Below are 13,455 nucleotides of genomic sequence, written 5' to 3'. Positions count from 1 at the left end.
TCCATCCAGCCACGACGGAGATGAATCTCATGTCAAAGTCACATACCCCCATAACATTCTGTGTTGCATAAGCATCTCGACCAACATGGTTAACCATGTCTTTAGCAGGCACGATAACAGGTATGTGCGTACCATTAATAGAACCAATGCAACTGTTGAAAAATCGTGAGCTCTGCAATCTCTCATGCACATTTTTGAATTTGGGATCAACTGGTCTAATGATGTATGCAGCTAATAAATCCAAACACTTCAACACATGATTGAATTTCCGATTGATAGTTTCAGTGGACCTTTGGAAATGATTCTGAACTTGACTCACTGACTGTGGGCTACCAATGGTCCACAAGAACATTCCAAGGGCCTCTTCAGAACACATGTTTCTTGTTTCTTGCAACCCATAGTCACGTACCAAAGTCTCATGCAATGCATCAAACACAGGTCAATTACAAGAGGTTAGCACCACATAAGAGCAATTAATCCATACGTAGCTCAAATAAATAGTTGACAACTGAATCAAACAAGCACATGGTTCAAATACATTTTAGCACACATGAATGCATACTTGCAATAAATTGTAGCACCCTAATCATCGAAGCGACCGCCCCCGTACACGGGTTCGATCTCTGTGCTTTAGTGCTAGTCCCTGGATCTACTCACTAGCACACACAGTTTCAAGATGTAATATCATAGAACAAAGGTCTCAATATTACAATGAATCATCCAGAATTTAAAAGGTACTTACAACTCGCATAACCTCAGGGGTTAGCTGGAAATAAAACAACTGTTTAGCAGCGGAAAGCGAAAGACACAAGGGCACATCAACACCACGGTGAGAGCGTGTTGGAATGTAGGCCCGTAACCCAAACAAACAGAACGTACATCTTACTCGTCGTCGGAGCTTCCTGCATCATTAAACAATGCAGCCACTAGGGTCAATACATTGAATGTATTGGCAAGATTCACCAAGGGTTATAACAGAACCTACCAAGTATATGCAGTATTTGGCAAGGTGGAGTTCAGGCTGTTTGCGTGGAAGTAGAACATAAATTACCCTACTACAAAGAAATGTTATAATAATGTTAACTATTGGACACGGGGTAGACACACCCATGCTCCTATTAACCTAGAGCACATTGAAGTGGATTCATCAAGTGCCCCTACCCTGTTCAACCATTCATTTTATTTAAGAAATTTGAATGAGTGAGACTTTCCTTACAGCTTCACATCTAGTTGCTCAAATTGTCCGTTGCCGGGGACACGGCTAAGTGCTTAGTTTTGACGCTCTTGAGAGTTTGTACACATTCCCCACAAGAAACCGACGTGTTAATCCCTTGCTGTCCTCAGGGTAGAGTAGCAACGGCATCGATTACGAGATTTTCAGAGGTAATTCCCTAAATCACGAGAGAGTCACGCTCCCCCTACACATTGTACCTTAGTACAATTCCTCGGGTCTAGGTTCATACAACTTACTCTTGTCTAGCCAGAGCCCATATAGCATTGTGGTTGTACTAGAAGCTTCTAAATAGGAAACTAGTCCAGTCTCGGTTACCCCAGGTGGCATTCCACATTTGCAACGTAGGCGCCCCCCGAATCCACGGGAGAGACGTCCATGGACGATCCATTCCTGAATCCACAGGAACTCGACTCAGAGAGACCCATAGAAATGGACCTGACGCCGCTAATCCTCAAAATCTTCAAAGCAGCCCACCCAGGACGGTTCATTGAATTAGTTGTTTTGCCTTACATCTAACAAAAACATTTCATATAGCCAATGGCATAACAATATCATAATGTAGTTATTACCCCCACGATACTACCATAGCTTAGCATTCAACTACAATCGATGGCAATTTGGTGGCAAGGTAATGGCGAGGGTAAACTATACTACCTGGGATTTATAGCTAGCATAGAGGTACGAGTAATAGCCCTATCATGCATCTCTACCAACAACACTAATGCATAAGAAAACAACAATAATAATGGGATATGATCAAAGTGAACTTGCCTTGTCCAAGGTTGTGATAGTTCTCGCACTCTTTGCAACAACAAGGAAAACACTCCACACAATCTAAAATAAAAGAAAACACACACACAATAAACACAACATTCAATGCAAAAATCATGCCATGATGCATATGCTATGTTAATGCACACTTGGTTACTTTTAATGTAACAAGTTTTGTTTCTGTTTTGAAAAGTTTTTCAAAAGGTTTGGGCAAATTACACATTAACAAAGAGGTAATTAATATGCATGAAACAAGGATAGCGTTTAAATTAAAAGATTGTGTGGTTTTTGCAACATAGAACAAGATTTAAACTTGTATCCCATTTTTATTCACAAAACAATTTCTTTTCTGGTCCTAATGGACAGAGAACAAGTTTAAATAATTTTATAGCAAGCTAACATGCTCAAAACTATTTTGAAACAATTCATTTGAAGTTTAAACCATAAACCACCATTCTGTAAATTTCTTCTGACTAAGTTGTTCAAAACTGAAATTAGACAGTGCCAAAATATTCTACAAGTTGTGGCGATTCCAGAAAGGTGCGGAACACAAATTTTGGACAAACGGTTTGAAAGATATGATGCTTTGAAGTTGTAGGGGCCTTTCTGTAAAAGTGCAATATTTAATTCGGCCGAAAAAAAAATGCTCTGCCACGTGGCAGCGCACGGTTGGCCGGGATCTAGGGTTCCGGCTGGAAGGGCGGACGGCGCGGGCGCGGTGGCGGCGGGCGGAGGGGCGAGCGGCGCGGCGACGCAGAGCGGCGCGCCACAGGCGGGCGCGGGCGGCGAGGCGGCGGACGGCGCAGGCGGGGCGGCGCAGGCGGCGCGGGGGGCGCGGGTGGGGGCGGCGGCGCGCGGCGGCGCGCGGGCGGGGGCAGCGGCGCGGGGGGAGCGGCGGTGCACGGGCTCGGGAGGCGGACGGCGCGCGGGCGGCGGGTGGGGTTGGGGAAGACGGCGGTGCGGCGGAGCTCCAAACCGGGGACGGCTCGCGTCACCACGTGCGCAACGAAGAGAGGAAGAGGATTAGAGGGTTGGCGCGGGGAGAACCTCACCGGAACGGCGGCGAATCGCGAAGAACGGCGACAGCAGCAACGAACTCCGGCGAGCAATTAATCCCTAACCGATGCGAAATTGGACGTGGGGTTTGGGGGAAGTGGTACAGGAATTCGGGGGCTTTGATATGACGCGCGGGGTTTCAGATTTGGAGTCGTGTGCGCGGAGAAATCGGAGTGGAGGTGTGGGCGGACTCAGACTGTGCGTGGCCGGTTTTCTCGGGAGGTAGTTGAGGAAGAAGATGACGCGCGGGTCCCACCGATCAGTGAGAGGAACCGGGCGGCTCGGGCTGGGCCGGTCCGGTCCGGTTCGAACGGTTCGGTCCGGTTTGACCGGTTTTCTTCGGTTTTTCCTTTTCTTTTATCTATTTTCTGTTTTTGAACCTCAAAATTGATTCGAAGCTCCAAATCACTCCAAATAAAATGCAACGAAATTTGTAAAATCATATTTTCATATGATCTAACTTTTCGAACAAGAATTTCCTCAAAATAAAATATTCAAAAATACATTTGCCTATAAAATGGATTTTAGGGCCCTTAGGCTATCAAAATAAATTATTTTTCAAAATAGTTTCAAAAGCCAACTTATGGGATAGCTTTATATATGCACTAAATCCCTTTTTATCACAATACCTTCATGGGTTAAAATGCAAATACTCAAAAGGAAGATGACAACCCAAAATCAAATAAAGGCATTTTTGCACAAGGGTTTTCTGGGCAAATTTTAGGGTTTTCAAATGTGGTTAAATGCAGAGTGACATGATGCTTATGATATGCAATGCATATGAAGAGTTTTGAAAATTGGGATGTTACAGTCTCGGTCTCTTCTTCGTCCACATCAACCACATCTTCTTGAACCTGAATGGCAGCTACGTCTTCTACTCCCGGCATAACGGATGTGGTACCATCAACATTAGCCTTATCAAACGCAATAAGCATCAACTCCAAGTTGTCCGGTGGTCCCTTGCGGAATGCTTTAATTGGCTTGTGAATCTGCAAATAAATATCACGGCATTACTACTTGTATATGCGACACATATCATGGCATTAAAGAAATTATCATTGCATATGAAAATTTTATACCTTGATCAATTCAGCGCTCTGCTCATCCTCAGCTATTATGGTTTGCGTATCTTCATTCCATCCAAGTCCAGTTGCCTTACTTTTGTAGAACACCCACGCCGAATAAATAGCCTTCAAATCGTCTCAACGATTTTTCAGCTGCCTTCTCTCATAGTTTCTCCCGGTCTGAGCATTGAAATCTGCCACTAAGTTCTGTATAGCACTCAAGAATTTGGTTGGCCTATTTCCAAGCTGAACTTGTTTGGTTTTTTTTTCTGAAAAGGGGAGAGAAATCCCCGGCCTCTGCATCAATAGATGCACACAACCATTTTTATTGCAAAGTTTTAAAAAAACAAGTCATCAAATTCACCGATCAGCGATCGTGGATACAAGGATAAAGCAAACATAGCGATTCTATGCCTCTAGACGACTAGTACACCACCAGCCAGCCCGGTTGAAGATATCCCGAGATACCTTCTCCAGCCGGTTGCATCCAGTATCCAAAGGAGCCCGCTAGTGCGCAGGGACCAGCAGAGCCCAAAGACGAATCCAGTGTGTGACTTTGAAGATAATTTGCAAAAAATGAGGAGTTCTTGATCGATTAAAAATAACATCATTTCTACAGTTCCAAATAGCCCAACAAAAAGCCGAAACTCCCATCCGAATTTGAGCTTTAATCTTTTTTTCCACACCATTAAGCCAATTGCCAAACATATTGGAAATTGATGTCGGTGGAGGAAAATTAAAAGCACAAAAAATGATGCGCCAAATAATACGTGCAAGGGGACAAGAGACAAAAAGATGTTGTACAGTGTCATCAGACTCGCAAAAACAACACTTTAAACTCCCCTCCCAATTTCGTTTCGCAAGATTATCTTTTGTTAATAAAACTTGGTGATCGAGGAACCACATAAAAATCTTGATTTTCGATGGAATTTTTAGCTTCCATATGAATTTATGATGAAAGACCATTTGCCCATCCATATAGTCCACGTATAAAGACTTCACAGAAAAGACGCCCGAGGGAGTAAGACTCCACACAAAGCTATCAGGTTCGTTCGAGAGGTTAACCATCATCAAACGCTGAACCAAATGTAACCATCTTGTCCAATTGGCAACGATCAAGTTCCGCCTAAAATGTATATTTAGAGGAATCGTCGCAAAGACCGTGGCAACCGAAACATTTTTATGTTGCACAATACGAAACAAAAATGGATATTGATAGGAAAGCGGGGTATTGCCAAGCCAGGTATCTTTCCAGAAACGAATTCCGGACCCATTCCCGAGGATGAAAGCACCACGGCTAAAAAAATCATCTTTAACTCGCATAAGTCCTTTCCAAAACTGAGAATCAGTTGGTTTGGCGATCGTCTGGGACAGAGTGCCATTCTAAAGGTATTTATTTCGTAGCATCTCTTGCCACATTCCTTCTTTGTTAAGCAGTTTAAACAACCGTTTGCTAAGTAAACATCTATTTTTAATCTCCAAAAGCTCCACACTGAGTCCGCCTCGATCTTTGGGATGACAGATAATATTCCATTTGGTCAGTCTGTACTTGCGCTTATGCTCGTCAGATTGCCAAAAGAAACGGGATCTGTAGAAATCCAATCTTTTATGAACCCCTACTGGAATTTCAAGAAAGGATAACATAAACATGGGCATGCTAGTCAGGACCAAATTGATTAGGGTAAGCCGATCACCGTTTTATGAAATGGGAGTGTTCCAGATTCACAACCAAAGAGGCTCCTGTAGCTATGTTCATCATCTTTAGCTTTACCAAAACAAAAATCTCAGTTTTATGAAAATTTATTTTTAGGCCCGACAATTGTTCAAAAATACAAAGGATTAGTTTCATGTTGACGGCTTTCGCTAAGTCATGCTACATGAAAATAATCGTGTCATCCGCATATTGGAGGATAGAGACACCTCCCTCAACTAAATGAGGAACCAAGCCCCCAATTTGGCCATCCTCTTTGGCCCGAGCAATTAAAATGGCCAACATATCCGCGACAATATTAAAGAGCACAGGTGACAGCGGATCGCCCTGTCTCAAACCTTTGTGAGTTTGAAAAAAATGGCCAATGTCATCGTTCACTTTAACCCCCACACTCCCACCTTGAACAAATTGGGAGATCCAATTGCACCATATCGGATCAAAACTTTTCATACGGAGTGCTTGTTGCAGAAAGGGCCATTTAACTTTATCATACGCCTTCTCAAAATCAATTTTACATAAAACCCCATCCATTTTCTTCCGATGAAGCTCACGGATAGTCTCATGAAGAACCACCACACCTTCTAAGATGTGACGTCCAGGCATGAAGGCCATTTGAGAGGGACTAATCACCTGGTGAGCGATCCCAGAAATGCGATTAGTGGCAACTTTCATGAAGATTTTGAAATTCACATTAAGTAAACAAATAGGGCTGTATTGTTGGATTTGGACCGCGTCCTCTCTTTTAGGAAGCAACATGATGACCCCAAAAATAAGCTTAAAAAGGGGCAGTTGTCCTACTTGAAGCTGACCAAAAAGAGCCATCAAGTCGGGTTTAATGATATTCCAACAGGTCTGAAAAAACTCAGCGGGAAAGCCATCAGGACCGGGTGCTTTGTTACGCTCCATCTGAAAAATAGCATCACGCACCTCTTCTTCCGTAAACCCAGCCACAAGAATGGCATTCTCCGCGGGAGAGAGTTGAGGTATATCGGCCACTTGATTTTCTACAAGAGAGAAAGAATTTGGCACCGATGCCCCAAATAATTTCTTATAATATTCCGAAATGAAGCGTTGAAGGTTAGCTTGGCCAGTAATAGTCCCCTCGTCCTGCTCTAACTGAAAGATTTTTTTCTTTCTGTGTTTCCCATTGGCGATAAGGTGGCAGAATTTCGTGTTATTTCCCCCCTCCTGAATATACTTGACCTTAGCCCGTTGAGCCCACTTAGAGTCCTCATCGCGTCGAAGCTTAGATACGAAATCATTAGCCCCTCTCAAAGCGGCACGCTCTGGCTGTTAGATTCGTTGCATAGGAAACAAAAAATTTCCTACGAGAAGTGCGGAAGAAAACCCAAGAATATATATACTAGATGTATGTAACGAGAGGGATCATGAACACCATACTCTCGTAGACCGCTAAGCGTTACGATCACGAGATCGTTGTTGGTGTAGTGGAACTTTCAATGAGATCAATCTCAGTGCCGAACGGACAGCACCTCCTTGGTATCCACACGTTCAGCTTCACGTTGTCTCCTCCTTCCTCGATCCAGCAAGCGAGAGGGAGAGGTAGACGAGATCCCGGCAGCACGACGGCGTGGTGACTATGGTGAATATTCTCACGGGCAGGGCTACGCCGTGCGCGTGAGAAGAGGAGGAGAGGAGGGCTCAGGGGAGAGAGATCCAACTGAAAGCTTGGGGTTATCTCTCTCCCTTGCCCCCCCTTCTATTTATATAGGGGTAGAGGAGGCGTGGCCGGCCAGGACTATCCCGTGGCCAGGACTCTCATGCGGCCAGGACTCTCCCGCGGCCAGGACTCTCCTCCTGGCCGCATGGGCCCTGTGGACTAGCCCCTCGGCCCATTAAGGCCAGGGTGCTCCCTCACAGGCCCATTTAGCCCAGGGATAGGTGGGCCTCAAGGTGGAACCCTCCGGATCCCTCCAGAACCTTCTAGAAGCTTCCCGGTCAAAACCGGGAAATATTCCAAACTTTCCAGAACCCTGAAAACAACTTTCCATATATAAATCTTTATCTCCGGAACATTCCGGAGCTCCTCGTTGCGTCTAGGATCCCATCCAAGACTCCGAATCATAATTCGATATCATCATCATTTATCTCATCTAACCCAAGCAACATGAAACGTTAAGTGTGTGACCCTACGGGTTCGAGAACATGTGGACATGATCAAATATCAATAACCAATAGCGGGACCTGGATGTCCATAATAGTTCCCACATATTCCACGAAGATCTCATCGGTTGAACCACTATGTCGAGGATTCAATTAATCCAGTATCCAATTCTCTTTGTCTCGCGATATATTACTTGCCCGAGATTTGATCGTCGGTATCGCCATACCTAGTTTAATCTCGTTACCGGCAAGTTCTCTTTACTCGTTCCGTAATATAATACCCCCGCAACTAAACACATTAGTCGCATGCTTGCAAGCTCATTAGGATGTTATATTACCGAGAGGGCCCAGAGATATCTCTCCGTCACAAGGAGTGACAAATCCCAGTCTTGATCCAGACAACCCAACAAGCACCTTCTGGGATACCTGAAAAACACCTTTATGATCACCTAGTTACGAGATGACGGTTGATGCCCACAAAGTATTCTTCCGGTACTAGGGAGTGGCATGATCTCATGGTCTAAAGAAATAATACTTGACATAATAAAACATAAGCAACTTAAACTTAAGTGACACAATCAAAAGCTATGTTTAGGTTTGGGTCTGTCCATCACATCATTCTCCTAATGATATGATCTCGTTATTAAATGACAACACATGTCTATGGTTAGGAAACCTTAACCATCTTTAATCAACGAGCTAATCTAGTAGAGGCGTATTAGGGACACGGTATTTGTTTATTTATCCACACATGTATTTGAGTTTCCAATCAATACAATTATAGCATGGGCAATAAACATTTATCAAGAACAATGAAATATGATAATAACAAATTTATTATTGCCTCTAGGGCATATTTCCAACATGAATGGCATGCCATACAGGTTCATCTTGTAGGTACTGCCAAACACGACGACGTCACCGAAATCCTGATAGTCCTGACGTGATTGCGAATCACACCAGACCATGCTTCGCAGACGTCCCATCTCATCTGCCTGGTACTCGAAAAAAAAAATTAGGATCATTGTCCCTCCTGCTGAGCATAATGCCGAGTGAGGTGGACGCGTCACCATTCGCAATCAACTTTCTCTTCTCTCTGGCACACATGTTATACACGTCCCGTCTCACGAATCCCACTTCGCTGTATCTCCCGTATTTGCTTATGAAGCTACTCATGATCATGTGCTTTCTAACCCTGGCAGCTCCCAATGCTAAAATTTCTGCTTTCTGAAAATCTTCCGCTTCAGTTGTTGATGCTGCCACAACGCTCTGCTTGGAACTCCTCCAGCTAACTGCACCACCATTCAAAATAAATACGTATCCGGATTGAGACTTAGAGTCATCCGGATCAGTGTCAAAACTAGCATCGACGTAACCCTTTACGACGAGCTGTTCGTCACCTCCATAAACGAGAAACATTTCTTTAGTCCTTTTTAGGTACTTAAGGATATTCTTAACTGCTGTCCAGTGTTCCACTCCTGGATCACTTTGGTACCTGCTAGTCAAACTAACAGCATGACACACGTCTGGTCTAGTACACAGCATGGCATACATAATAGAGCCTATGGCTGAGGCATAGGGGATACTATTCATCTTTTCTCTATCTTCTGCCGAAGCTGGACACTGAGTCTTACTCAATATCTTACCTTGCAACATGGGCAAGAACCCTTTCTTTGCTTGATCCATTTTGAACCTTTTCAAAACTTTGTCAAGGTATGTACTTTGTGTAAGTCCTATCAGGCGTCTTGATCTATCTCTATAAATCTTGATGCCTAATATGTAAGCTGCTTCACCAAGGTCTTTCATTGAAAAACTTTTATTCAAATAGCCTTTAACACTTTTAAGAAGTTCTATATCATTCCCAATCAGCAATATGTCATCCACATACAGTATTAGAAATGCTACAGAGCTCCCACTCACTTTCTTGTAAATACAAGCTTCTCCGTGAGTTTGGACAAATCCAAACCCTTTGATCACCTTATCAAAACGGAGATTCCAACTCCGAGATGCTTGCTTCAGCCCATAAATGGAACGCTGAAGTTTGCATACCTTATTAGCATCCTTAGGATTGACAAAACTTTTGGGCTGAACCATGTATAACTCTTCCTCAATGTGACCATTAAGGAACGCGGTTTTGACATCCATCTGCCAGATTTCGTAATCGAAAAATGCAGCAATTGCTAACATAATCCGAACAGACTTTAGCATCGCTACGGGTGAGAAAGTCTCATCGTAGTCAACTCCTTGAATTTGTCGAAAACCTTTTGCGACAAGTCGAGCTTTATAGACGGTAACATTTCCATCAGCATCTGTTTTCTTCTTGAAAATCCATTTGTTCTCAACGGCCTTTCGGTCATTCGGTAAGTCTACCAAAGTCCATACTTGGTTTTCATACATGGATCCCATTTCGGATTTCATGGCTTCTAACCATTTTTCGGAGTCTGGGCTCATCATCGCTTCCTCATAATTCGCAGGTTCATCGTTGTCCAACAACATGACATTCATGACACGAACATTGTACCACTCAGGAGTATTACGTGTTCTCGTCGACCTGTGAAGTTCAGTAGTTGTCTCATTCAAAACTTCATGACCATTATCATTAGCTTCCTCTCTAGCTGATGAAGGATGCACGGGAACAGTTTCTGGTGCTGCGCTACACTCAAATTCGAGAGAAGGTTCAATAACCTCATCGAGCTCTACCTTCCTCCCACTCACTTCTTTCGAGAGAAACTCCTTCTCTAGAAAGGACCCGTTCTTAGCGACAAACACTTTTCCTTCGGATCTGTGATAGAAGGTGTACCCAATTGTTTCTTTAGGGTATCCTATGAAGATGCATTTTTCCGACTTGGGTTCGAGCTTATCAGGTTGTAGCCTTTTTACATAAGCTTCGCATCCCCAAACTTTAAGAAAGGACAGCTTAGGTTTCTTGCCAAACCATAATTCATACGGTGTCGTTTCAACGGATTTAGATGGTGCCCTATTTAAAGTGAATGCGGCTGTCTCTAATGCATAACCCCAAAACGACAGTGGCAAATCAGTAAGAGACATCATAGACCGTACCATATCCAATAAAGTACGATTACGACGTTCGGACACACCATTGCGTTGTGGTGTTCCAGGCGGCGTAAGTTGTGAAACAATTCCACATTGTCTTAAATGCGTGCCAAACTCGTAACTCAAATATTCACCTCCACGATCCGATCGTAGAAATTTAATTTTCTTGTTACGATGATTCTCCACTTCATTCTGAAATTCCTTGAATTTTTCAAATGTCTCAGACTTGTTTTTCATTAAGTAAATATACCCATATCTACTCAAGTCATCTGTGAAGGTTAGGAAGTAACGATATCCACCGCACGTTGTAACACTCATTGGTCCGCACACATCAGTATGTATGATCTCCAACAAGTCACTGGCCCGTTCCATTATGCCTGAAAACGGGGTTCTAGTCATCTTACCCATGAGGCATGGTTCACATGTATCAAATGATTCAAAATCAAGTGATTCAAGTAGTCCATCAGAATGGAGTTTCTTCATGCGTTTTATACCAATATGACCTAGACGGCAGTGCCACAAATATGTTGAACTATCATTATCCACTTTGCACCTTTTGGCATTAACATTATGAATATGTGTGTCACTACTATCGAGACTTAATAGAAATAAACCATTCACAAGTGGTGCATGACCATAAAAGATATTACTCATATAAATCGAACAACCATTATTCTCTGATTTAAATGAATAACCGTCTCGCATTAAACAAGATCCTGATATAATGTTCATGCTCAACGCAGGCACCAAATAACAATTACTAAGGTTTAAAACTAATCCCGAAGATAAATGTAGAGGGAGCGTGCCGACGGCGATCACATCAACTTTTGATCCATTCCCGACGCGCATAGTCACCTCATCTCTTGCTAGTCTTCGTTTATTCTGGAGCTCCTGTTTCGAGTTACAAATGTGAGCAACTGAACCAGTATCAAATACCCAGGTGCTACTACGAGTACTAGTAAGGTACACATCAATAACATGTATATCAAATATACCTTTGACGTTGCCAGCCTTCTTATCTGCCAAGTACTTGGGGCAGTTACGCTTCCAGTGGCCAGTCCCCTTGCAGTAGAAGCACTCAGTATCCGGCTTAGGTCCAGATTTGGGCTTCTTCGCGGGAGTGGCAACAGTTTTGCCACCCTTCTTGAAATTTTCCTTCTTACCCTTTGCCTTCTTAAAACTGGTGGTCTTATTGACCATCAACACTTGATGCTCCTTTTTGATTTCCACCTCCGCGGTTTTTAACATCGCGAGGAGCTGAGGAAGTGTCCTATCCATCCCTTGCATATTGTAGTTCACCACAAAACTTTTATAGCTAGGTGGTAGTGACTGAAGAACCCGGTCAATGCCTAATTCATTAGGAATCTCAATTCCCAGTTGTCTCAGGCGGTCGGCGTACCCAGACATTCTGAGCACGTCCTCGCTAACGGAGCTGTTCTCCTCCATCTTGCAGTTAAAGAACCTTTCGGAGGCATCATACCTCTCCGCACGGGCTTGGGTCTGAAATAAAGTTTTCAGTTCCCCAATCATAGCATATGCCGAGTGGTGCTCAAAACGCTTTTGGAGCTCAGGTTCCATACCAAGCAAGAGGCCGCACCTAACTACATTGTGGTCCTCAGATTGAGTCAGCCAAACGTTCCTAACGTCAGCAGACTCAGTTGTTGCGGGTTCTGCACCAAGCGCTGCATCAAAAACATAAGCCTTTTTGGCAGCTTCGAGGATAATCCTCACATTCCGGAACCAGTCCGTAAAGTTACTTCCATTGGACTTCAGTTTATCTTTCTCTAGGAGAGTATTCATATTGAACGTAGTACGAGCCATTGATCTACAGCATATTTGCAAAGGCAATTAGACTAAGTTCATGATAATAAGTTCAAGCTAATCAAATTACTAATGAACTCCCACTAAAATCAACATCCCTCGGGTTGTTTAGTGACACATGATCCAAATCCACTACACCAAGTCCGATCATCACGTGAGATGGAGTAGCTTCAATGGTAAACATCAGCATGTTGATCACATCATTCATATGACTCATGTTTAACCTTTCGGTTCCTTGTGTTCCGAGGCCATGTCTGTACATGCTAGGCTCGTCAAGTTAACCAAAGTATTCCTGCATGTGTAAAACTGGCTTACACCCGTTGTATGCGAACGTAGAGTTTATAACACCCGATCATCACGTGGTGCTTCAAAACGATGAACTTTTGCAACGGTGCATACTAAGGGAGAACACATTATTATCTTGATATTAACAATGAGGGATCATCTTATAATGCTACCGTCAACTAAGCAAAATAAGATGCATAAAAGGGATAAACATCACATGCATAAATAATGTGACATGATATGGCCTTCTCTTCGTGTGCCTTTGATCTCCATCTCCAAAGCACGGGCATGATCTCCATCATCACCAGCATGGCGCCTAAGTCCTCGGGCGTCAT

This window comes from Brachypodium distachyon, chromosome 4, assembly GCF_000005505.3.
Source record: "Brachypodium distachyon strain Bd21 chromosome 4, Brachypodium_distachyon_v3.0, whole genome shotgun sequence".
Lineage (NCBI taxonomy): Eukaryota > Viridiplantae > Streptophyta > Magnoliopsida > Poales > Poaceae > Brachypodium > Brachypodium distachyon.
This window is presented reverse-complemented; position numbering follows the sequence as displayed.